Here is a 27,892-nt window from a genome sequence, read left to right as displayed (position 1 = left end):
CCACAGAGATCGGCACTACCTCCGACTGCTGTATCTGTATTCTGCCCGTCCCCACTCGCCCTGCTGGTCATCCAGGAGCTAATGCCTTCAGGTAAGAGCGGGCGGGGTTTCTCTCACACCAGAAAATGCAGGGACTAGGCTGGTGTGAAAGGGGCCAACCCGGGAGTTTCCCTGCATGATCCCTTGACCTTTTTTCCCTGGTAAGTCCCTGCATTTTCTGGTGTGAAAGGGGTATTATATTCCTGTACAAAACTGAAATATATATGTTAAGTTAGAATCCCTTCATATTAAATGAAATAAAAAATGGTGACACTAGCCACTTTGAATAAACACATTTCATAGATTTTTTTGTCTATTTTCCAGACACAACATTCTAGACAGTGATCAAGGAAAGCAATCTTCAGAAGTGTTGTAGTCTGAGGACTCTCAAGACAAATTAGACAAAAGAGGTTTTAGAGTTGCAATCATTGATACTAGTGATACAGCACTGCACCATTCACAGAAAATGTACCATCAGATAATATAGCCCAGGTAACAGGTTTTTTTTTTTTTTAAAGATAATATCATTCCATCAGACTTTATATGGGAAGAATGTATTCGGTATTTTTACAACAGATGAGAATTTAGAATAGGAAGTAATATGCCCTTGGCATTATTGCCATTTTTATGTTACTGTCAAGTCCCAAATCCTATCCAATCAGTAATTCTACCTGTAAGCAATAAATAAACTACTGGTGAATAAGTGCTTTTGTGCAAGGATGAAAATTATGATTATTATAATTATTATCCACATAACTGTTATCTTTTTCCACAAACAACAATTGACTTTTATGATATATATATATACCATTATGTAATACTTACCCCTAATAAATTTTCTGTTGAAAAAAAAATGGACCTTGTTTTAAGTTTCAGGCAATTAAATTTATACCGTGTTCTCACTGCGAGTGAGAAGTACACGGCTTTTACCCAGCATTAAAATGCCAGGGACTGCAGTGTCGGACCCCCGTTCTCACTGCTAGGCAAATTCCCGGGGGAAGAAGTTCTACCCGGTAATTTGCCTTTTAACACAGGGTTTTATGCAGTGAGAACGGGTCAACTCGTGTTTGCATACCCGGATCTCAAACACAGGTAAAAAGAAGCCTTTTACCCGTGTACCCGTTCACACTGCAAAAAAACCTGTGTTAAAAGGCAAATTTCCAGGTCAACATGCTAGACCCGGGAATATGCCTGCAGTGAGAACAGGGTTTAAGAATCTACCTATTGCGACCATGGCAGGTTGTGGTGGTTATGTGACATCACACACAGTCACTGCAAGCCAAAACATGACAGCCCTGCGCCTGCCTTCACAGTTAGGCTGCGTAGGCAGGGGACTACCCTAGATATGTGAACTTTTGCCTTTTTGCTATGCAATTGCAATTGTTTTGCAATTGCAGTGCTGGGAGGGACTTGGCATGCTAGGCGTTCTTGTCCCAGCAGGCAGGTAAAAGCAGAACTGCAACTTAAGCTGAATCTGGCCAACAGGGTGGTATTCAATTGCTTTTACTGCCAGCTGCCAATAGATGGCACCCAATAAAGCAATTAAAGTTCCATTTGGGCGTGATCAGCTGGGGTTCACCACCTGATGGAGAGCTGAAATGTGTTAAAAAAGGCACCCGTTTCAGTGCACAGGCAGGACTTTTCAAGGTGCATCCATTAGTTTGGATGGGGATAGCCACTATGTGCAGCTAAACATGACCGTAATGATCGTCATATGTGCAAAAACAAGGAGCAATTGAATATAGCCCTACAATTTCCCGTCAATTCAGATAGGAGTTCAGGGGTCAATAAACAATTGAATACCACCCATAGAATTTGTTATAAGCCCACAGACCTACAGTATGTGTTTTCACAACACTTTTCGAGAAAATAGGTTAATTATCCTGGATATTTTTTCAGAGCCTGCAGAGGTCCTGGGGAAAAAAAGATGTGCAGTGATTAAAAGTTTTTTCAACTGCATAAGCTTCATGAGGTTACAATGTGCCATGTGCCATACAGCCACTATAATGCACAGTACTTGTAAGTCTAGTTTATAAAGTTTCTGATAAACTGACTTCAGGAGGAAACACACTGTGATTGTTAGAAAGTTGAGATTCTGACAAACCTCCTGCCAGTTGAACTCTAGAAGTCTGTTCCCGGAAAAGAGTCTCCTCACCTTGCTGAATGACAGAAACAACCATTGTGATAGTCAAAGGGATCCGTGAAAGTGACATTAAGTATTAGGTCTGGGTCAGGCATCAGGGAAAGCTGACATGTTGGAAAACCTCAATTTGAAGATGCGGACCAAAAACTTGATCACTGAGTTAGTGAAGGATTTTAAACATGCTGGGTGAGATTTAATACAATGAGAGGTTTAGAAAGTGAGAGATTTGGTGAGAAATCTCCAGTTTTTTTAAAGCAGCAATCATTTACAGTTCAAAATCAAACAGCAGTATAAATGATTACCACTTTAAAAAAAAACCTGGAGATTTCGTACCAAATCTCTCACTTTGTGAATCTTTCATCCTAGTAAATGTCACCCGCTGTTTTTTGAGCGTTTCCCCCAAAAAATCACCAATCGGAATGGGAAATGGGCCCGTAGATGTATGGACCCCATAACAGATCTGTTACGTTTAACCTAATTCCATAAACAATTTTCCAACTTCCATATATATATATATATATATATATATATATATATATATATATATATATATATATATATATATATATATCATTATCATTGTTTGGGTATGGAATCCATGCAATACGCACAGTTGCAATATAAAATATTGTGTGTGCTTTCTATGTTATATTTCTTGCAGCTCTGAATTTATACTGGAAATTCTTTCTTAGTTACAGCAAATATGTCATTTATTCCTTTCTTTAGTCTCTCAAAAGGGCATATATTGTATATAGTTTGATATTAATTAGAGATGAGCAGACTCGGATTCCGGAGATCCGAGCCCCCACGGACGTCATCAGTCCGAGCCCGGTTCTGAGCAGCGCTCGGAGATTCCCGCCTGACTCGGGTCCGTCCGCGTGGTCAGAACGTCATCTCCCGGCGCCGGATTTCGCGAGGCTTTAAATAGCGGCTGCTGCGCCCGCCATCTTCACTCCAGTCTAGTAGTGGGTTGGGAGAGGGTGTGTTGGTGCTGCTGCTGGGGCTTAAACTTGACCTTGAGCTTGACCTTGAACGCAATATTTTTTATTCGCTGGGGCTGTCTCTCAGTGCTGCTGTGTAGTCAGGGGCGGATTTTGGGATGACGGCGCCCCTAGGCACAAAAATAACGCCGCCCCACACCCAATGTCTATTATTTTTATTGTTTACTTATAAGCCCTTATTTGATAATAGCCAATATAATGGGTTTATAAAAAAAAGCCACTAACTGTGACATGTTCTTCTATTATGAATACATATTTACTAAGTAGGACAGTTTATAGGGGCAGTATCTGCATGTCCTATCCATTTACACTCTATTTAAGATGGAATATAGTACAGTACAGTGAATATTTTGCAGTTATTGGTACATTTTGGGCTGACAGTACTATCACAGGCATCCAAGTGCCGCCCCCCAAACATGTGCCGCCCCTAGGCACGTGCCTCACATGCCTAATGGGAAATTCGGCTCTGTGTGTAGTCTAACTGTGTACTTGTAGTACTACTGTCTCCTCTGTGCGGTTTACCTCTGGTGTGCTGTGCTGTAATTAATTATTTTATTCGCTGGGGCTGTCTCCCTCAGTGCTGCTGTGTACTCTGTTCTCCTCTCTGCTTAGGAGAACAGTCTAACTGTGTACCTGTAGTTACATAGTTACATAGTAGGTAAGGCTAAAAAAGACTTGCGTCCATCTAGTTCAACCTGGTATAGATATCCATTGCTGATTTGGTAGGTTCTGGTATTTTACAGACAAATTATATTTCTTATTTGTACCCATGGATGTTTTTCTCCAGTAAATGTTTGTCCAACTTTGCCTTGAACGCATTTAATGAGCCAGCCGTTACCACCTCTCTGGGAAGAGAGTTCCAGAGTTTGACTGTTCTGACCGTAAAGAAATTCTTTCTACTAGCTGAATGAAATCTTTTTTCTTCTAATCTATACTCATGCCCTCGTGTCCTAGATTCCTTTCTAGTAGAAAAGAGGGTGTGTGACAGTTCCTTATATTGGCCCTTGATATACTTGTACATGTTGAGCATGTCCCCCCTTAAACGTCTCTTTTCTAATGTAAATAGTCCCAAATTGCTTAATCTCTCTCCTTAGCTTAAATTCTCCATTCCCCTAATAAGCTTTGTTGCTCGCCTTTGGACTTTTTCTAATTCTATAATGTCCTTTTTATAGTGTGGGGCCCAGAACTGCACTCCGTACTCGAGGTGAGGTCTCACCAATGCTTTATACAGTATAATTACCCTTGAGTCCCTAGTTTCCATTCCCCTCTTAATACATGTCAGAATTTTGTTGGCCTTTTTTGTAGCTACATTACAATGGGCACTACATCCCAGTTTGCTGTCTATTTTGACTCCTAGATCCTTTTCAAGTATGGAATTACCCAGTTCCTCTCCGCTAAGGTTGTAACTTGCACACTGGTTGTGTCTCCCAAGGTGCATAACCTTACATTTATCTACATTGAACCTCATCTTCCATTTTTTTGCCCACTCATCTAGAATTGCAAGATCATTTTGAAGCATGGTGACATCTTCTGATGATTTGATGACTTTGCTAAGTTTTGTATCGTCCGCAAAGATGGATACATTGCTGAGTAACCCTATCCCAATATCGTTAATAAAAATGTTAAACAAAATGGGCCCCAAAACCGAACCCTGGGGCACTCCACTTAGTACCGGTATCATATCTGATACGGCACCATTCACAACCACTCTTTGTTCTCTATTACATAGCCAATTCCCTACCCATCTGCAGATATTTTCACCCAATCCTAGGTACTACTAGTACTACTGTCTCCTCTGTGCTGGGGCCTACCTCTGGTGCTGTGCTGTAATATTATATATTATATTAATAATGAATTAATTATATTATATATATAGTCCACTGGTGCTGCCTGCACTGAATCTGTCAGTATTATTTAGTTACTTAGTCCACTGTTGCCACTGGCAGTGCTACTGCCTACCTAGTGTACCTACCTAGTACATACTAGGCTGCTATATCTAATTTAATTAAAAAATAATACTTGTGCTGTGTGGGACTGTAAAAACGAATTCCATGCTGCTGATGCACTGACGTGTGCCACTGAGTGCCACTGCCAAGCAGTACCTAATATAAAATTAATTATTATAAATTCTGCTGGTGCACTGCATAAAGCTACTGGTGGTGGTGACCACTGGCAGTGCTACTGCCTGCCTGCCTACCTACCTAGTAGTTTATTTTCTCTACCTACTAGGCTGCTATATTATTAATAATTAATTGAATTATAGATAGTCCACTGGTGCTGCCGGCACTGAATACTGTGAATAGAGGTTGCCAGTATTATTTACTCAGTCCACTGTTGCCACTGGCAATGTTACGGCCTAAGTGTACCTACCTAGTAGTACAACGACATAATAGGCTGCTATATCTTATTTTATAAAAAAAGAATACTTGTGCCGTGTGGGACTGTAGAAAATAATTCCATGCTGCTGGTGCACTGACGTGTGCCACTGAGTCCCACTGCCAAGCAGTACCTATAATAAAATTAATTATTATAAATTCTGCTGGTGCACATACTAGTATTGCTGACGTATCTACCTGTATTGTGCCTAGTACTGTCTTATCTACCTGTCTGGTGCCTAGTACTGCCGTATCTACCTGTCTGGTGCCTAGTACTGCCGTATCTGCTGCTGCAGTGCCACTCTTACATGAGCCACGTCTTTGTACCGCACACTTGTGTGGCTTAGCATAGTTATCCAGCTACCTTGGTGCAACCTTTTGCCCTAAAAACAATATTGTGAGGTGTGAGGTGTTCAGAATAGACTGGAAATGAGTGGAAATTAATGTTATTGAGGTTAATATAGCGTAGGAGCAAAAAAAATAATAATAAAATTCTGCGATTTTAGCAGTTTTTATGCTTTTTTAACAAAAAAAAAATCAGAACCCAAAACCCAAAAAATCCAAACACAAAACACTTAGGAGGTGTTTTGCCAAAACCCATTAGAACCCAAAACCTCAAGGTAATCAGAACCCAAAACCCGAAAAGTGGCCAGTGCACATCCCTAATATTAATACACGCCTTTGGTTATAGTTTTGAAATCTAAAACCAAAATAAAATGTAACAATGACACCATTAATTTATTTGTGTTTTTTACAGTAACGGCTTTAACTTGGTGAAAGCAGCGGCAAAGAACACAAAACCCTCTCATCAGCACACTGACACAGGATACATCGCTGTAAAGATTGATTAGTTAATTAAAATATTAAACAAGGCAAAGCCTGAAGAGGTCTAAGAATTAATCTAAAAAAAAATGTGAAGCGGCGGATTCATTAATTGATTTAGTTCCACCACTGCAAGAACCATTAGACGGTACATATAGGTTGATGTCTATTATAAAATGTGCAATGTATTCTCATTAAGTTGAGTTTCCTCAACTGATGTTGCAGAAATACAAAGTATGGGGCATTTATAAAATTCTATATCTGCCAGAGCAGCAGGATACGGTGATGTAGGAGTGCATGGTGCTGTTTGGGTAATATTTAGGTAAAAGATCTGTACCGTCTAACCTAGTGCATATTTGTACATACATTTTAAGAAAAATGTTGGTATAATGTCCCACCATGTATTTATGGTTATATGGCTCATATAGGGACAGGGCTGCTGAGACATACATACAAGTACCCTCATACAAGTAACCTCAATACGCAATGTGATGCAAGATGCCTGGGGCAGGATGTAATGCCGCCTGAGTTTGTGCAAGATGCCAGCCAAACTCAGATGTGTTTTTTTAAAGGGCATGGGCATGGTTTTGCCTTGTAAGTGATTCCCCCTTTAAAAAACACCCCGCACTGCCACCGAACTCACCCATGAGTGAGCGACCAGGTTCTGTGACTCTTTCTGGATTTTGTACAGGAAAATGTGTATTAATCATGATGTGATGCAACTAGTACGCACCATGAGACTTTGCTGATTACTTTGATATTCAACACTTTCACTAAACCTTTGGGTTTTCAGCCAAAAAGTATTTTTTTCCACGAAAAAATTGGATAGCCCCCAAATAATATCTGAGAAACATCAGAAAAAAATCAAGAAAAACATATTTTTTTGGGCTCCCGAGGTTACGTCAGGTCTAATTGAATACCCCCATGTGTCTAAACTACAACAGCATCTTTGTGTGTGCACTCTGCATAAAGGGATTACATGCATGCGTAGTAGCAAAACGCCACACAACTACTGTATGTCTGCATTGTATATGACCGTGAATCAGGCCAACAGATATATTTATTTGCCCCTGAGATCATTTTAAGAGCAAATTTCTTTTAAGCAGATAAATGAAAATGATAATTGTGCTGTATGGTTTTAGATTATGCTGTATTGATAGACAGAATTTTAATGGACACTTGACAAAATATGGGAGAAAAACTGGAAATCAAGGCTACATTTAACCGACAATGCTGAGTGAAGTAGAGACATTACGGTGACACGTGAGTCTTATACATAATCAGTACTCCATTGTAGTACCATAAAGACACATTCATTGCTAAGAGTAGTATCTGTCTGCATGCAGCTCAGACAGGGCCGGATTAACAATGGGGCTGATGGAGCTACAGCTCCAGGCCCATTCTCCAAATAGGCCCATTCTGTAGCTGAGGGCCAGAGCTTTCCAACGAGCCCAGCCCCGTGTCGGTAGCCCCCCGGGAACCAGAGATACCGACAGGCAAACCTGGAACGTTTTCCCCATAGGATAACATGGGACCCGCTAATTCCGACCTCCACCCGGTTCCAACGGCTGCCAGTTCCCCCTCCGGCATAACAGAAGCTTGAGGTTGATCTCAGTCGAACCCAAATCGCTGGGCCTTCAGTCTGATACCTGGTCCATATGGGTTCATTGGTTCTAGAGATATTGCGGGTAAACTAATTTTTTTACATTTCTGAAATGTAATTTCATGGCTGTTCATGTTGTTTGACAGATTTCTCTGGAACCAAATGGCCCAGTTTCACGGGACCAAAATCATTTGAAGCCTACATGTAAATCGGTCAGTTGGTTCCGAAGATGTAGCTGGGTTTTTAAAGGGGGACGGGGGTTGTTTTCTCTCCCCCTCACACAAAAAAATGCAGGGACTAGGCTGGTGTAAAACGGTCCAGTCCAGGAATGTCCCTGCATGATCTTGGGGCCATATTCCCGGGTAAATCCCTGCATTTTCTGGTGTGAAAGGGGTATTATTACAAATAGCCGGGACATGCAGTGCTCTGAATACAGCCAGGCAGCCCCCTGCTCTCTGCCCAGCTGTCAATGGCTGTCATTTCTGCCCGGCGGCGGCTATCCCCCAGTTACCGCAAGCATGTATTCCCCCTTGGCAATGAGCATGTAATCCCACATGGCAATGAGCATGGAATCCCTGGCAATAAGCATGGAACCCCTGGCAATGAACATGTTGGTAAGCAACACTTAAGTAGCATAATTTTTCATAGGCATTATGGTGTTTGGCATAATACGTAATGGAGAATATGGTGTTTGGCTTAACATGTAACGGGCATTATGGTGTAAATTTTTAATGCACGCCTTCAGCGCGCAATGCCCCTATTTGTAAAGCATATTGTGCATTATTGCTCAATCTGTTTGGTATAATAATGTGTATTTTGGCTCAATCCATGTGGCAAAATGTGTATTTTGCCTTAATCTGTGTGGCATAACGTGAATTTTGACTCAATCTGTGTGCCATAGTGTGAATTTTGGCTCAGTCAGTGTGAATTTTGGCTCATTCCATGTGGCACAATGTGTAAGAGGCAAGTACAGTATAAGGGGGTTACTATTGTGTTGCATGATTTGTATAAGTGGTATATGGTGTGGTAAATTTAGGTAGCCACATAAAAGGTGCTGAAATGTTGTCTACCAAGTTTTGGCTTTCAGTATTTTTTTTTATGACTGGAATGCTGCCTCACCCTGCAAGTATCTTAGAACATCGGTATCCTGCCTGTGCACCTTTGGAGGGCACCCGCCAATATATCTCCCTGCATTTTTCTTATGCCAGCCCCCTGCCTTTTCCAGGCATATATAATTAGTTGAAAGTATTTACACAACTACAGACACACCCATGAGCAGACCACCCAAACAGAACACTGGTCACGCCCCCCACATTATTAGGTGCTGGCCGCAACCCCTATTATTGTGCATAATAGGCCATTGATAATTTTCAGCTCCAGGCCCATTTAGACCTTAATCTGGCTCTGAGCTCAGAGGCAGCTTAGGTAAGGAAAAATATCTTTCCTAAAGAAGAAAAAAAAAACGGCAGAGAGATGTGGCCAAGAAAACATTGCAAGAAAATAAGCTCTTAATCCATTTTATCAGCAACCATCAGTTTTCTCTGTAAGTCAAAATAAAAGGGTAAAGTATTAAAAGAGACAGAACAGTACCTGCACAGCTAGTACTTTCTACAACATGTGATTTGTTAAATATCAAAATGAACATATCTTTTCAGAGACGTTCCTTTATTATATTCTCTTGTTATTCCTTCAAGTTGTATTCTGTCAATGTATTATATAAAGAGACAATGGGAAAGTGCATTACAATTCCATGAGAACAACACTGAACCAGAAACAGCACAGAAAGAGAACAAATCCATATGGCTGTATTGTATTATTCTCATTAGGCTGTTTTAGTAAATACGCTTATGAGCTGCCAGTCTTATTTTGTGTTGTATTCAATTATTTTCAACTTTGCAAGACAGTTATGATTATAAGGAATCTATTTAAGAAGTGGTGAAGAGGCAAATTGCCAGGGAAAGGATCTATTACATTTATTTATATAGCACTAGAATATTACATTGTGCAGTACTGTTTACTGTATAACAAATGGTTATCATCAGAGAAATGTGATAGGTGCTTGCCACCTTCTTATAGCCATCTATGGGATAGTTAACTGAGAGCAATATACAGAACTATGAGGCTGTATAATACTTAATGACTTTCCCCATGAGGAATGGGGAATGCGGGTCGTAGAAACAAGGAGCATGGCCTAACAATGGGTGGGCGAGATTAACGGTATTGTCAAGGGGTGGGGCTACAATGACATGAATCACATCAATGGCCTTCACGGACTTGCCAGATTCAGGAGAGTGTGTGTGTGTGTGTGTGTGTGTGTGTGAGGGGGTCGCAATCTTTCTGGATTGACAGTTGGTTGAACAGCAATCTGTAGTGTAATGGGCCCCATACATCAGCAATCACAATTTATGGATTTCCAGATACAGGGATTTTTTGGCCAGATAAATGGATTTTACAATCTATCTGACTTTGCTCACATTACAGATTTATTTCAGTGATCGGCAGATTTTTCCATCTAAAGATTGCATCTTCATATCTGGAAATTGCCCAATCGATTGCTGTTCATAATGTAAATAGATGAAGAAGACGAATTGGGAATGCCCACACATATAAAATTTATCACATTTATCACTACTTTGGGAGCTGTACATTGCTTAAAATATTTTGGCTTCAGGTTACAACATTTTCACTTGACCACTTAGTGAACTATATCCCTTTTACAGATCAATGGGCTATTTTCGGTATTTTACCTGAGGGACAGAGAATTGGCAGGGGATGTCAAAGACTGTTACGGATTATCAGTGAGGTGGCACGGAAGGCTGTGCTGCAGACATGGATCAACGCTACACCCCCTACATTACAATTTTTATGGTGAAGTTATTCCAAGTCTTCAATATGGACTGGATAGTGTCTTTTGGAAAAGGAACACCGCATAAGGAAGTTTTTGACACGTGGGAAAGCTATATAACAATATTACCTATAGAAATTAGGACTAATTTCCATAACTCATTTAAACATACTCAACGGTATATACTGAGGACACTCGCGGAGGATCCCCACGATAGAGATTATGCCTTAGAAATAAGGAATTTCAAAATAACGGTCATAACACATAGATCTTGAAATTTAGTGAGATAAAATTTGTTAAAGCTAGTAATGACGACGTATATTTCCTTATAATTCATGTTTTCTTTTATTAGGGAAATTGAAAAACAATAAGTATGATATTCCAATATCATATCAATTCTGTACTATACACATTTTTTTGTCAATATTAAGTACAATATGCTTTATACTTCTTGCATTGAATGGTTTTTTAATAAAACATATAAAAAAAATGCAAATATAAGGGCTTGGGGAGAATTTTGCATCTGGATGCGGGTCAATAAGTCAACAGTAAAAAGGTTGATACAAGATTTTTGGATGTCAAATTGTAGGATTCAACACATATTAATACCAAACTTAGTGTACTGCATCCCCTCGCATGGCACATTTACTTTACCATACTTCAGGCAGATTACCTTGCCCATTCATGATCCACATGGATATTAAATATTAAAAAATGCATAAAGATTCTACCGAAAATCATTTTGACCATTTGCGGTGTTGACCATTGTCATGTCAACCAACCTTTTGTCCATGTCGATCATATTAATGCACACTACATGGTGTCATCCTATTCTCTGACAATCTTTCGACTGTTGAATTATCAGATTCTCCTTCAAAAGCATTTTAGGTAATACCAAAATAATGTGAAAAGGGTGTGAAAACCCTTCACATTATTTTAGTAAAACTAGTGTTTGCCCGCAGCTTCTCTCGCGTGATATCTGTCATTGTTGGACTTGCATGAACGAAGTGTCAAGAATATGGATACCTGTCTTTCTGTCCCCCATGGGAGCTTCTCTGTGCCCCCCACCACCCATATGTATGTCTCGCATTGTTCCTCCATCTGAAAGTTCTTCTCTTTTTGTCCTATGTACTCCCACTACCCGCTTCCACTATCCTTGCACTTTCTCCTCCTCACTTACCACTTCTCTTGTTACACCTTTCAGGGCAAGATCAACACAATTTCCACTTTGAAGAGGGTGATAAATTAACAGGAGTAGAAAGTTATATTTTTCTTTTTTCATACTTTTTGTTTCAGTTGTATGTATATATATATATATATATATATATTTTTTACCTACATTTTTTAGCTTAGACAAGGAGAGGTTACATTGCATGTATGTATATTTTCTGCATAATGCAATGGTAATAGTGTGCCTAGGGTTATCATATATATGAGAGGACACCCGCCGCACTTACAGATCCACTTTTGTTTTTTTTTACACACAACACAAACATGACTTATGTAATACAATTTGAAAATATATATACAGTATACATTTTTTATCGAACCACATGTCCCCATTGATACACCCATGCCCCCTCTACCCTTATTGTACGGGATCTCAATGAGGAAGTCTGCTCAGATAACTTTGTTAACCTATATCTAAAGGTGGATAAGTGCAAGTGCATGCTGGGAGGACAAATTTACCCCTCTGCCAGTAGCGGTCACCACCACCACCTAGTAGGACTGCCCTGATAATGTCTTGCAGTGCATAATGACAGCTGCATGTATATGAAGAGTCAACTGGTGTGAAGCATTATCACTAATTTTATTAAATACAACTTAGTCCCATAGGATCATGAAATATTCAAAACTATACCTAATGAACATGTTTTTTGTGTTGTTTTTATTTAAACCATTTTTGAGTCTTTTTTTTACCCATGTTCATATATGATTCTGATCAGATAGATAAACCAATGTGGTAGATAGTGGCAAATAAAAAAAGAGTCATATCTAAAAACCTATAACACACTTTTACACCTCCCATCACGTACATGATGGTCTATGTGCAGCATTTTCAGAAAATATTGTGTTTAAAGCACAGCCCTGCCAGATGTAGTATGCTGGATATTTATAACAATTATCAATGACATTGACAAATTAGATTACATGGAACGAGGGCCAGAAGTCAGCGCAAACTACAGTCTTAGACTTGAGAACAAAAATGATGCTATTTGTCTGTCCTGACAGGTTTGATGCTCAGCTGAAAGCTGTGATCACATTACACCTCTGCTGTAATTGTGAGCGTCATTATTTTTGGCAATGGGTTGGCAACGACAATGCCAAACTCAAACTGTCCTTGTGCCCAGACTGTGGTAAATGTATTACAATCATTACACTGGGGGAGTACATTCCTTAAAAGGAAACCAGCTAGTGAATATATTACAGACTGTTTCCCTTGTCTTACATTACAGATGTCCTGGCAGCATCAGTACAAACTGCCTCTGTTATAGGATACAGAGCCTGTACTGTTATCAGAACATAACAGTGTCGAAATCAGGCAATTCAGATGGTGTGCTCAGCAGCCATATATGTGACAGTAATCAATAAAGCCGTAGTTTACAGTCTGTGTTTAAACGTGACCGGATTTTAAAGGTGGTGGTACTATGTTGGGGCAGGTGGCATGTAATATCATGTGCTCTGGCAATGATAACAGGGGAGTAATATATTTTACTAGTTCCTTCCCCAGAACCAAAACCATTGACATATGAACTTGCAAGCATGCAGCATTGTGGGAAGTATGGCAATCCTACCTGAGTATGTGATGCTACAGCACTGTGATCAGCCAGTTATAGCACATTCTCTTGCACATATTTCCAGCCGAGATCTGAAAAATGGGAGAGAGAGAAAACATGAATGAGGGCAAGCACAATCTGTGATCATGTCACAGAACTGCAGTGTATAATTCTGCATTTCTTTTGAACGAATCCCTGTAAATTAAGCAATGGCAAGCAAAACAAAAAGGAAGTTCATTCACCATTTCTGTGGCCACACCCATGAAACACTAGGGGTGCACCCCGTAACGCCCCCTGCCTGTCAGTCACCCAGCATATGAGCAGCGAAGGGTAGCTTTCACACAGTCCATAGGCTAGGGGACCCCACGCATGGCCACTGTGTATGCGCATGTATATCGATGTTGGGATGGGCTGCAAATTCGCTGGCCTCCAAACATATCTGAATCGTGTCCATACCCCTGTAGGGTCCCTGGTAAACATTTGATCAACATGCTATTCAGCAATAGTCAGCATCTCCCTCTGACTGCTGTCCAAGCACTCCCTCGCTCATATTACTGTATATGTCAATGCGGATATTTACTTTTGGTCCGTTTCTCCAGTGACGTCATATTGTGCCACAATATGTCTGCATGGGCTCTGCTGCTATGTAACTATCCAAAATGACTGTAGTCTTAAAGGATTAGCACAGGGCAATGACATTAGAAGTCTTTGTATAGCAGTAAACCAGACACACATTATCGCAATTTTTCAATGTAGTAAGATAGATGCAACATAATGGTTAAAGAATACAGAAAGTCTCTATACACCAACATAACCCTATAACAAATATATTTATAACATTATAAGATTACTCATGTATTTATTTTTGGATAACGGGAAGTAGCACATTGATTGCATTCATACTAATTAACATTTCTTAGATTGCCAAGCTACCAAAGATATACAGTGCAGCCAAGCAACATTATGGAATGGAAAAACAAAATAGCTTTTAATATATAAAACATAAAACTGACACAGTACAGAACCTACCATCATAAAAGCAAAAGAAAACATCTACACAAAATCCATTTCATAAACCCAAAATTAGGATTTTATTTGAACCTTTGTCCAATATCCTTTGCCCTAGTTCCTTTCCTGCCTTATGGCAAATGTCCTAGTAGGCACATGAAGCATGTGGTTAGGGGTGGCACTTGTTGGGCAGGAGGCACTTGGATGCTTGTTTTAGAACCGTCAGACAGAAATTTACTAGTAACTGAAAAATACTTCCACCCTACGGCATCTTGGGTGGAGGATAAATGGTTATGGCTGCACCAGTAAGTGGTCCTACTTAGTAAATATGCATACAAAATTAAAACTAAATCAAAATTTCATAGTTCATAGCTTTTATTTTGTTATATTAAATTGCCAATGATCAAATGAGGGCTTATAACCAATCAATGGAAACATGAATTATTAAGCAGAGAGGGGCAGCCCTTGCTGTTATGCTTAGGGGAGCCATGACTCCTAAATCCGCCAATGTCTCATGTAATAAAACCACCAGTTGTGTGAAGACAAGGAATGTACAGCATTTTATCCAGACCTGTATTATAGACTGTGTCCTTGTGTATTAAGATTTGCAGCCACCTAGACGGTAGCCTCTATCGTTGCATAGAATGTCCAGGAGCCTGCCAGAAGCTCTGCATTCAAAGACATCCCATGCTACAGCACTGTCTGCGACATTCCCCCAATTGGTCATGACATGTCGGAATTTTAGGTACAGTAAAACTCACTGTTACCTATCCGATGTGATGTTGCAGGATCATTGCAGCTTATACACAGTGCAGCAAACACGCATGTACAGTTACAGAAGTGAACCCATTGGTCATTTGCAACCAAATCCAAACTGGGTCCACCTCAGAATAAGGATCATTATATTCAATGTGGCATCTAATTTTGCTATGCACCTAAGTTGCTGGGACAGTGTCATCATCTTGGAGAACTAATCACAATTTCAGACATACACTTTATGGATAAAAGTATTCAGATGCCTTTACTTCAACAGGGACTATAATGCCATTGTATTTAAATACATATATTTTAATATGAAGATGGTACCCTTTTGCAGTTTTAACAGCTTCCACTCTTCTTGGAAGGCATTCCACAAAATTCTGGAGTGTTTCTCTGGGAATTTGTGCCCATTCATTCTGTAGAGCAGGGATGGCGAACCTTTTTTGTGCCAAGGGCCAATTGTATGGTGGAAAAATCCTTCAGGGGGCCATATGTAAAAATTTCTCTTACAAATTGTCCTGCTGCAGCCATCCCATGCTCTGGCGGCTGCTGCTGAATAAGACTGACAGTCTCTGGTTGCTGTTAATTAAGAGCAGGGCTGGGCAATTGCGGCCCTCCAGATGTTGATGAACTACACATCCCAGGATGCTTTGCATTAGTTTTGCTATGTGGCCATGCTGAAACTGATGCAAGGCATGCTGGGATGTGTAGTTCATCAACATCTGGAGGGCCACGATTGCCCAGCCCTGATTAAGAGGAATCTCGCAAGAACTACCGACCTCTCGCAAAAAGTCCCCTGTAATTGTCTCCCGGCAAAGCTGCCGGGTGGGTAGGAGGGCCACTCAGACCGGCTACGGGGGCCGCATACGGCCCCCGGGCCTGAGGTTCCCCACCAGTGCTGTAGAGCATTTATGAGGTCAGGCACTGATGTTGGATGAGGCCTGGATTGAGGTCTCCTTTTCAGTTCATACCAGAGCTTCTTAATGAGGTTAAGGTCAAGGCTTGGGGTCTAATTCTGGTTCACTTGCAAAAGCACATTCTCTCTCTAATGGACAAAACCATGAGTTTACTCTCAGAGGCAAATTCCTTCTCAAATGGACAAAACCACGTGCACTGCAGGTGGGGCAGATATAACATGAGCAGAGAGAATTAGATTTGGGTGGGGTTTTTCTTCTAAGTGAGATCTATATTGCAGTGTAGAAATAAAGCAGTCAGTATTTTCCCTGCACAGAAACAAACCCATTCACCCAAATTTAATTCTCTCTGCACATGTTACATCTGCCCCCCATGCAGTGCACATGGTTTTGTCCATTTGAGAAGGAATTTGCCTCTGAAAGTGAACCAGAATAAGGCCCCATGTGCACTGCAGAGGGGGGTAGATGTAACATGTGCAGAAAGAGTTATATTTGGGTGTTATTTTGTTTCTGTACAGAGGAAATACTGTCTGGTTTATTTTTACACTGCAATATAGATATGACTTTGAAGTACAAACCTCACCCAAATCTAACTCTCTCTGCACACGTTACATCAGCCCCACCTGCCGTGCACGTGGTTTTGTCCATTAGAGAGAAAATTAGCTTTTGCAAGTTAACCAGAATCAGGTCATCTGTGTGGGACAGTCAAGTCCTTCAACTGCAAACTTATAAAACTACAGTATGTCTTTATAGTCCTTGCTTTGTGCACTAAAGGCACTGTCATGATAGAATAGAAAATGACCTTCCCCAAACTGTTTCCACAGAGTTGCAATCATAGCATTGCTCAAAATGTCTTGGTGTGCTGACACATTAAGAATGCACTTCACTGGCGATAAGGGCTCTAGCTCAAACTCAAATAAAACAGCCCATACCATTATCCCTCCTCCATCAAACTTTACAGTTTGCAAAATGCATTTAAGCAGGTAACATTCTCCCGGCATCCGCCAAACCCAGACTTGCCCATCTGACTGCCAACAGAGAAGCATGATTCGTCATTCCAACAGAACATATTCCATTGCTCCACAGTTGGTGTCAATGTGCTTTATACCACTCCGTCTGACGCTTGCCAATGGTAATGTGAGACTTTAACGCAGCTGCACGGCTTATGGACACCCATAAGTTCCCAACGCACAGTTTTTGTGCTTACATGAATGCCAGTAGAATTTTTGAAATCTTTAACAATGGAATCAGCAGAGCACTGGTGATTTTTACGCATCATGAGCCTTTGAAGTCATTGACTCCGCTCTGTGGTTGTATGTGGTCCTCTGCTTCATGACTAAGTTGCCGTTGTTCCTAAATGCTTCAACTTTCTAATAATATCACTTACAGTTGATTGTGGAATACCCACTAGGGATTACATTTCACGAATCGTCTTATTGCAAAGTTGGCATCCTATCACAGGACCACGTGTGAAGTCATTCAGCTCTTCACAATGACCCCTTTTGCTTCACAAATGTTTGCAAATAGAGGCTGCATGGCTAGGTGCATCATTCTATACACCTGTGACAAAGGATCTGATTGAAACACCTGAATTCAATAATTAACAGGTGTGGCCAAATACTTTTGTCCATATAGTATCTTCTAAATCCCGTTCCAGTTTCATTAGAAAATTGTCACAAGAGATGCTCATTCTTAAAACATATGCTCAACCTTCATCAAAATATACCACAGTATATCAAAGCACTTTCCAGCCAACAACCACAACCATTTGTCTTTGCTCTCCAGGCTGGATAACCAAGGCTTCAGTACATCCAAAATATCTCAGGTACTAGGCATGGAAAACAAAGATGGTCATGGGGAATTTTGCTTTCATCGAATCCTCCTTTTATTGTAGAAGGTTAAAATTATTTCACCCAAAACAAAGCAGCCTGATTTAAATATTTATTGTGAAGTTAAACACATTATGGGACCAACATATCTGGAAGAACAGTACACATAAAAGGTATTTAATTTATTCACCTGACTGTACCCATAAGTAAATGTTTGATTTTTTGGTTATCATTTAATCTGTGAAATTTGTTTTACTGCAGCTGTAACTGCTCTTCAACACTGCTAAAGCATTTAAAAATATAACATCTCTAAACCACTTCTTTAAGTCTGCTGTCAGTTCATTACTTCTACTAACTGACAGGCTGTTAAAGGATATAAAATTAACATTCTTATACAGCTGTCTGTTCACACTCTTCATGTTTTTCTCAACGTCACGTTTGAGTTGAAGTATCACACGGATAGCAGGATTACATTCAGGTGAAAATGTGCTAAGTGTCCCTTATGAGACGTATTACACCTCAATGCCTGAACGCAAAATGTTGTGTCTAAAAGGAAGCACTAAACCTTCAACATCTCATTAATGCCGCTGCTAACTGTTCCATTACTAAGGTTCTGAGGTGGACTTGGCTTTTCATATCAAGACATCGACACCTTATTCTACAAAAATGGGATAAATACTCTCCATTATTACTGTAGCAATGGCTGGCCGAGATAATGAAAACCCTACCAAAGAAACCAGGCGATGCCATCTTCAGTCCATCAAGCAAACAACTAATTTTTTAAGGTGATATTTCCTTTTGCCACGAAATCAACCACTGTAGCTTCTCATCTGTGGCTGGTCCTTCCCCTTTACTCCACTGATAGCAGCAGAAGCTCCCAAATGCATAGGTACCCCATGCTATACAGAACAGGAAGTTGTAGGCTTTCTGTATGTTGCATCTTTCAGCTCAGTAATGGCTGCAGTATTAAACAAAGTGCAGGTATAGACAGTAGCCAGATCCAAGGAGGGGCGACAGGGGGCGGTCCTCCCAGGGCCCCCACACATTAGGGGCCCCCATACTGTCCCCCTGAATTGCACACAATGCTGGTACTGAAATTGGAGCACAGCATGATTCAGCTGTGTTTCTGATTTCCTCACTACACAGCCGCTGCCAGTGCCGCCTGCCTAGGTGCTGCTGATGTCACTGTCAGCCTCTCGCAGGATTTCACAGTCACCTCCGCAGCCGAAGGAATTTCTGTGATGTCCATGAGCAGAGAGTGAGGCGTCGCCAATTCACTTAGTTTCAGCTCCTTCCCCAGAGGAACCGGCAGTGTGTCATTGGCTGGCAGCGGGTATTAAACTGTGTGGTGCCGGGCAGTTATTGTGAATTATTCAGAAACAACAGCACTATTTTCCATTAGATAACTAACTATTCAACTACTAATATTTTGTGACCTAGCTTTCGTAAAATATTATGACGTCTGTCCATTTTTATGTATGTGTCCTTTAATTTTAACAAATGTATTGAGTCCCATTTTCTTCCTGTTTTTGTTAATCCATTACTTAGTTCTTGATTTATTGAGTTACTCTTTATATTATGCAAGATATTTGGAACACTAGGATACATTTTTTTAAAGTGCGATTTAGATTTTGGTTTTCAAAAAAATATTATATCTTCTTTCTTAAGTAATTGAACACAATCACAATTTTGATTGATAAATTATAATTTTGTTTTATAACTACAATTTTATCACTTTTATTAATAGGGGCCCCCATAAGTTTGTTGTAAGTTTGTTGTAAGTTTGAGCTTCCTCCGGCAGATGCCCCATACATGTCCCATACATGCTACAGCTGAATTGCAGCAAACAAATATTCTTTCAGACATGCCAGATAATTTGCTACATACAAGGATATAACTACCATAGGTGCAAGGGGTGCAGCTGCTATGGGGCCCAGAGCTGAAGGGGCCCCATCTTTACTGTCTAAGTAATATGTTTAACATACATTTTCCACCATCAGTTGCTAAATAGGGGGCCCTTACAAACTTTTGCTAGGTGGCCTACGAATATCTAGTTTCGCCACTGGCTACATACTACAGTAAGTGATCATCAGCTTAGGTGGGACAGAGGGAAAGGGGTGAGTTGGTCATCTGGGGGGGGCGGGGGAGGAGCAGGGGGGTTCATTTGTGTTGGGCAGTTGTCCGTGCAGTGAACGCACTTCTGGATGTGGCTACAAATTATCTATTGGAAATTCTGGAAAAAAATTCTTGTATGTCCGATAGACCGATAATTACTGGTCACAGAAATATGCTGTTTGATTATTGGCCAAATAAGATGATTATCGCTACTGTTTGTTCAATCCCTCACACTTTATATAGTAGCAGCACAAACAGCATGTAAGTATTTAGATAATGTAAACAGTGTCACTTTAGCTGATCAGTGATCCTTTATATCCATTCAACGTGTGTAAGATAGAAATGCTGTGCCAAGTCTTTACCAGCCAGAACAATACAAAGGCACATCCTGCTAATACATCACAGATGCCAGGAATGAACATGAACGCTGCCCAGATTTGTCAGCAAGACTGTATGGCTCAGAGTGACAGCCCAAGCAGCAGAAATACAACAGGGATTACAAGATCCTAGATTTTCCGGTGGGAGGCTCTGGGCTGGGAAAGAGACAATCATATGCTGACCTTTATTAATCATTCCTAACACTGACAGCGGATCTACAACATGACTGTAAAATCAATTCTACAATCTTCATCGCAACAAAATTAGGAACATGTTGTAGGAGGGCAAATATTTATAATCAGACTTTTTTTTTCAAAATGAAATTCCATTGAAATGTTTTTTCTTCATATTCTCCACTTTAATATAAGATCATTTTACAGTTCTATTTGGAATAATTCTTCTGGTTGCCATGGAGTAGAAGTTAAACACGGAATATACTGTTCCATTACTTTATTTAATGCATTGTGAAACTGATGACGCTGTAATCCAATCATGTGACCCTCCTAGCTTGGCAACCATCTAATCATACTTGTCTACTCACTCCAGAGAGAGTTAGCTGGCCTCCCGGAGGTGCTCATGTCACCAGTGAAGTGAGCAGTCTGATTTGGTGATAGATCACACCCTGTATCCCTCATGCCACAAATAACAGAATTGAGAATCCGGGGGTGGGGATGCATTGATAGAAATCCCCAAGCCACGCTACATTCCCCCCTTGTTTATCAGAATCTCTTAGAGCAGAGTTTGCCAATACAGTCCAGGATTTAAGGATGTCCATTCTTGAGCTCAACTGACGCAAGTAGTACCCCAGTCAATTTGATTTAACCACCTGGACTCAAGCTGGACTAAAGTTGGGGAAACTCTGACCCAGAGGGCATTTTTAAAAATTGCTGCCAGCTTTCAGTCACAGATGCTGGTGGGGCATGGAACCGTAGTGGCTTGAATGTTGAGCAATGTAGGTTGATGAAATATTACATGTGAGTTTATTAGCAACAAATACAAATTGGCTAGTTATATTAATTTAAAAAATCTTTAGAACACACACACACATAATATATATATATATATATATATATATATATATATATATATATATATATATATATATATATATATTGCAGGGGCTTGGCACTCCCAAAGACAAAATAGCAGCTTGCAGCTGGTGCCTTCACAAGGAGGTTATAATACAGTCAATAGGTGCGGCACTCAGGCGACTTTCATACAAATCAATAACCACACAGCAGCGGTAATCCGTTTATCAACGTTTCAAATGTATTGCATTTTTCATCAGGATATGATGAAAAATGCAATACATTTGAAACGTTGATAAACGGATTACCGCTGCTGTGTGGTTATTGATTTGGATGAAAGTCGCCTGAGTGCCGCACCTATTGACACATATATATATATATATATATTCTCACAGAAGAGGGTTGATTGGCACTCCAGATGAATGAATGAGACCACGGTGCCTTCCCAGGGTTAATTATATATGCAGACACTCATACTGTAGACACAGAACATGAGATAGTAGGCGGCACCCAGTTGGGTTTAAATAAGAATCTGTATTGAAAAGTACTTTTCAATACAGATTCTTATTTAAACCCAACTGAGTGCCGCCTACTATCTCATGTTCTGTGTCTACAGTATGAGTGTCTGCATATATATATATATATATATATATATATATATATATATATAGACCTCCCCACTGTCCTGAATTATGCAGAACACTCCTGTTTTATTTGGGACTGCCCAGATGTCCCACCCACAGGTGGCAGTGTCCTGCGGTGAGGGGTAGTTGGGAGCCTCATACTCACAGCATCTACTCACGAGAGATGGAAGGACTGGGGACATGGCCAGCAGCTCACAAAGCCTTTGGCATGCCCCCACCATGACAAAAATGGGAGGCAACGCAAGGAATTTATTCCCACAAAATCACACCTCCTTTTAACTAGACCACACCCCTTTTGGAGCATCCCAAATATTGGGAGTTATCTATACACTGTAATGGTTTCATTTTTTTTTAAACTGTTTTTCTGTTATTTATTTGGTATCATAAGGTCTAATGTGTATTAATTGGTTCAATTTTCATAAATAATAAAAAAAGAAAAACAAGCAGAGATTGCATTTTTCCATTAGAACTGTAACTGGGTTTTATAGCATATCATAAAATACAACAAAAACATGTCAAATAATAGCAAAGCATTGTAAACTGTATGAATAACCCAAAATCATGCATAACAAAGGTATTAACTTTGTGTACAGCTACTTTATAGGATGTAGTGAGTATACAGGAGAGAAATCCTTGCAAAGGCTGTAAGAATGCTGTCCTTTTGTACTATTTGCATACATTAATTCATCTGTATTTCAGCAGACATTACTACAGCTATGATAAGCTGAATAGGATAATAGGCAGGCAATTTGCATATCATATCCTCATTCATTTTGTGTAGTTTGAAAATAAATATTATTAGAAAAAGAACAATCTTTTACAACAGAAAAACATCTCTACTTGTAGATTTCAAATACACATTAGTGGCCCAATTATTTTGCAAAATAACTATTTGCTGTATTTTTTTTAGCATTGGGTTATAGGGCCTGATTTAGGTTAATTTGGTCCCCCATGCATTTGCATGGGGGACCGATGTTTGTGCCCTGTGCATTCGCATAATCAGTTATGTGCATGTGCAGGGCTTCTGTGTGAGAGCCTTTGCCAACCTGCACTGTCTGCGTGGCATTTGCATGGGGGGAAGGGGGGTTGCGGTGGCTGCGGCGGGACTTTGTGTGTTGGCTTTCATTCACCCCCTGCTTTCTGGTACATACTGTCAACTGCAACATGAAGGAGCTCGGCCACTTAGCCACCTGCTGCCCGCCACCTGACTCCAAGTGACAGTCCCGCACAGCTGACGTTGATGGTGACATGCTGGACAGAAGTTGGGCAGCTTCAATAGCGCAGCCTGTCCCTCAAAGTCGGAGATGGGCCGTTTATTGGCTCAGTGCACAAATTGAATGCCCCCTTACCCAGCACCCGGCTCGAATGAACCCCTAGTTGCGGCCCTAAAACCGCCCCATGTGTAGTAGCCCCCATTAGATTTGGGTGGGGTGTGTTCAAACTGAAAACTAAATTGCAGCATAAAAATAAAGGAGACAGTATTTACTGTGCAAAGAAATAAAATAACTCACCGAAATCTAACTTTATGTGCACATGTTACATCTGCCCCACCTGCAGTGCACATGGTTTTGTCCATTAGAGAAAGATTTTGCTTTTGAGATTCTTACTGCATAACCCCCTTAAGCCACTACATTATGGGGTCAATTCAATTACTGGCAAGTTGTCTTGGCAACAGTGACAACTGTATAGATGGTGTATAAACGCTTTATAGATGGTGTATAAACATTGGTTGCTACACCCAAAATGACGCCCTTTATGGCCAGATCTCTCACTGGATATACAGTTTTTTTATCTCAAGGAGAAATTAGTGAGTTCCATGGTACTGTAAGTCCTGTGGCATATAGCTAGCCACACTTACTCGTATGGGGCCACAACATCACTCCTAATATAATTGACTCCTATATGTATTAAGGGCTAATCTGTGTCCATCTGCATTCATTAGGGCTCATTTACGAAGCCGTTCACAGATATATTGACAGTACACACTGGCCAATGGCGCAATGATATATGGCCTGTTTAATTGAATGCACAATATATATATATCGGTCAGTGTGTACGCAGTGGCGTAACAATGGTGCTGGCAGGGTAGCACAGGGTAGCGCAGGGTAGCCCTTGTCAGGTGGCTCATGCAGCAAGGTAGCGCTGGCATTGCTTATGTACAGGGGCAAGTACAGGGGCTGGCAACTTTTAGCCTGGGGGGCAAGTCCAGAGCACTGGCCCATAAGTAACAGTCACAGACTGTGACGTCAGCTCTGGCCCGATACGCTGCAGCAGAATAAGTCTTGGGCTACACAGACTGCACACACTAGGAAAATCATATAATGGTAAGTAATTGCAAAGGAATTTGCAGATAATTGTAGGCCTGTGAAAATTTCAGAGGCTTATCGCACACTTTATCGCACATTTTACTCTGGCAGTACAACATAATGTCCATTAAACATTATGCCATACACTGATGCCCATTACACGTTATACTACACACCAGGGGCGGATTGGCCCACCGGGAAACCGGGCCGTTTCCCGGTGGGCCGGGACATTTTAAAGCCGAAGTGGCCGCTCACCCTCCTTATCAGGTCCGCGGCCCGCCGAACAGCTGTCTCTGTGCTGTTCGCGGCCGCAGCACTATTCCCTTATTAAAGATGGCCGCGGCCGGCCTCGGATGATCCCAAACTTAAAATGGCCGCGGGAGGGCTGGTGCGCATGCGCGAGCGCACACAGCTGCTCCCGCGGTCTGGATGAAGTGCTGCTGCCTAGCCCGTGATGCTCCCCAGCTGCAGCAGCGTGCAGGAGTCGGACTGTTTTGCGCGCTGGGCTGGGGAGCCGGATTTGATGGGCAGCAGGCCAGCAGCAGAAAAGTCTGACTGCTGACTCTGAGGGCAGCCACAGGAGACGCGGGTAAAGTGCCACAAATAATAATAATAATAAATAATGCAGCCTGCCTCATATTATATGTGTGTATATATATAGAAGACAGACAAGGGCGTCACTCGGAGACTTGTTTCTTGCTGAAAGAATTTTTTCAGCAAGAAACAAGTCTCCGAGTGACGCCCTTGCCTGTCTTCTATCTAACGTGCCTTATTGGTTCAGGGAAGGCACCGGAGCAAGCTGCATTTCTAATGCGAGTGGAGTGCCGGATCTTCCATTTCTATTTATGTGTATATATATATATATATATATATATATATATATATATATATATATATATGTATGTATGTGTGTAAATATGTATATATATGTATGTATGTGTGTGTGTGTATATATATATAAATATATATATATGTGTGTGTGTATATGTATATATATGTATATATATATATGTATGTATGTGTGTATATATGTATATATATGTATGTATGTGTGTATATATGTATATATATATATGTATGTATGTGTGTGTGTGTGTATATATATATATAAATATATATATATATGTGTGTATATATATATATATATATATATCTCTATCTATATAAATATCGCCGTGCTCTCATGGTTGTGCCGCCGAGCGCATTTGTATATAACCATGTCTGTTAGCAGTCCTGTTCCCTGATTGTGTCCCACCCAAAAGGCAGAATGGTCTGACCAGATTTCACTCTGGCTGGGCCGCTTACCTTCGTTAGAAGCGGCCGCAGCCCAGCCTGGTCACAAACGGCAGCATTGCCCAAAACAAATATGGCCGTCGCATATATGCATATATTAAATGCGGCGGACATATTTGTTTTGGGCAATGCCGCTGGATGTCGACGGAGGCGGTGGTGAGTAGTGTCCGCAACCCCGCCGACCCGCCCCCACCGGCTGTGGCGACAGAAACAACCCCCCTGCCGCAGCGGCAGCAACCCACGCGCCGCCCCGAGGGCATCAAGGTGTGCGGCATATGTTGTAATAGGCATCAAGGTGTGAGGCATATGTATAATGAGCATCACGGTGTGTGGCATATGTATAATGGGCATCACGGTGTGAGGCATATGTATAATGAGCATCACGGTGTGAGGCATATGTATAATGGGCATCACGGTGTGAGGCATATGTATAATGAGCATCACGGTGTGGCATATGTATAATGGCATCACGGTGTGCGGTATATGTATAATGGGCATCACGGTGTGAGGAATATGTATAATGAGCATCACAGTGTTTGGCATATGTATAATGGGCATCACGGTGTGTGGTATATGTATAATGGGCACCATGGTGTGCGGCATATGTATAATGGGGCATCATGGTGTGTGGCATTTGTATAATGGCATCACGGTGTGCGGTATATGTATAATTGCATCACGGTGTGCGGCATATGTATAATGGCATCATGGTGTGCGGTATATGTATAATGGGCATCACGGTGTGTGGCATATGTATAATGGGCATCACGGTGTGTGGCATATGTATAATGGGCATCACGGTGTGCGGCATATGTATAATGGGCATCACGGTGTGCGTCATATGTATAATGGGAATCACGGTGTGTGGCATATGTATAATGGGAATCACGTGTGTGGCATATGTATAATGGGAATCACGGTGTGTGGCATATGTATAATGGGCATCACGGTGTGTGGCATATGTATAATGGGCATCACGGTGTGTGGCATATGTATAATGGGCATCACGGTGTGTGGCATATGTATAATGGGCATCACTGTCTCCCCTCCTTGCATCCTCCACCACTTTGTGACTCCCCTCCCTGCATCCCCTGCCACTCTGCATTCCCCCTCCTACCCTGCATCCTGTGCCACCATGCTCCCCTCACACTCTGCATCCTGTGCCACCCTGCGTAAGTCCTCACTCCCTTCGTTCTCAGCCACTCTGCATCTCCTCTCCCAGCATTCTATGCCACCCTCCATCCCCCCCTCCCTGCATCCTCTTCCACCCTGCCACTCTACTGTGTTGCGAGACCCCCTGTCACCCCCCCCCCCCCCTGTCTCTATCTCCCCAGCCCCACAGGCTGCAGAATAAATGCTGTACGCATATGCCTATTCTGCAGCCTGAGGGGCTGGGGACATAGCCAGCAGCTCGTTGAAATAGGCCACACCCCCATATTGATAGGCCACGTCCCCAAAAAATTTTGGGCGCACCTGTGGCGCGCAACAACCCTCCCCCCCATTAGGGCTGCTTCAAGATATTTCCCGGGCTGGTTTTAATTCCCAATCCGCCCCTGCCACACACCATAATGCCGATTATGTGACACACCGTGATGCTCATTAAATGTTACGCCACACACCGTAATGCCCATTACATGTTATACTGTTGGAGCCAGGATAAAAGTGTTGGAGGCAGGCAAACTAAAAATTTGGACAGTGCGCGCTGAAAGTGCGCGCCAAACATTTACGCCGTAATGCCTATTACACATCAAACACCCATTACATATTATACCACATCCCATAATGCCCATTACACCAAACATCGTAATGCCCATTACACATTATACCAAACACCGTAACGCCCATTACAATATACCAAACCCCGTAATGCCCATTACATGTTATACCAAACACCGTCATGGCCATTACACATTATGCCACACTGTAATGCACATTACATGTTATACCAAACACCATAACGCCCATTACATTATACCAAAAACCGTAATGCCCATTACATGTTATACCAAACAC

At 41.3% G+C, this 27,892-nt stretch overlaps 1 protein-coding gene across 5 annotated transcripts in view; it reads right to left on the bottom strand.

The window, feature by feature from the left end:
• The window catches only part of APBA2 (amyloid beta precursor protein binding family A member 2), a 378,680-nt gene that overhangs the window by 301,283 nt on the left and 49,505 nt on the right, over nt 1–27,892 (bottom strand). For 4 of the 5 annotated variants that reach the window (XM_083183774.1, XM_083183772.1, XM_083183771.1 and 1 more), the window contains exon 2: nt 13,624–13,697. The exons of the other annotated variant lie outside the window; for it this stretch is intronic. The gene's annotated coding sequence lies outside the window, so the exon portion shown is untranslated. The remainder of the gene's footprint in view (nt 1–13,623; nt 13,698–27,892) is intronic. 5 annotated transcript variants of the gene reach the window in all.

Source organism: Crinia signifera, chromosome 4, assembly GCF_055691185.1.
Source record: "Crinia signifera chromosome 4, ASM5569118v1, whole genome shotgun sequence".
Classification (NCBI taxonomy): Eukaryota; Metazoa; Chordata; class Amphibia; order Anura; family Myobatrachidae; genus Crinia; species Crinia signifera.
The sequence above is the reverse complement of the archived record's forward strand: the minus strand, read 5'-3'. Positions and strand labels throughout refer to the sequence as shown.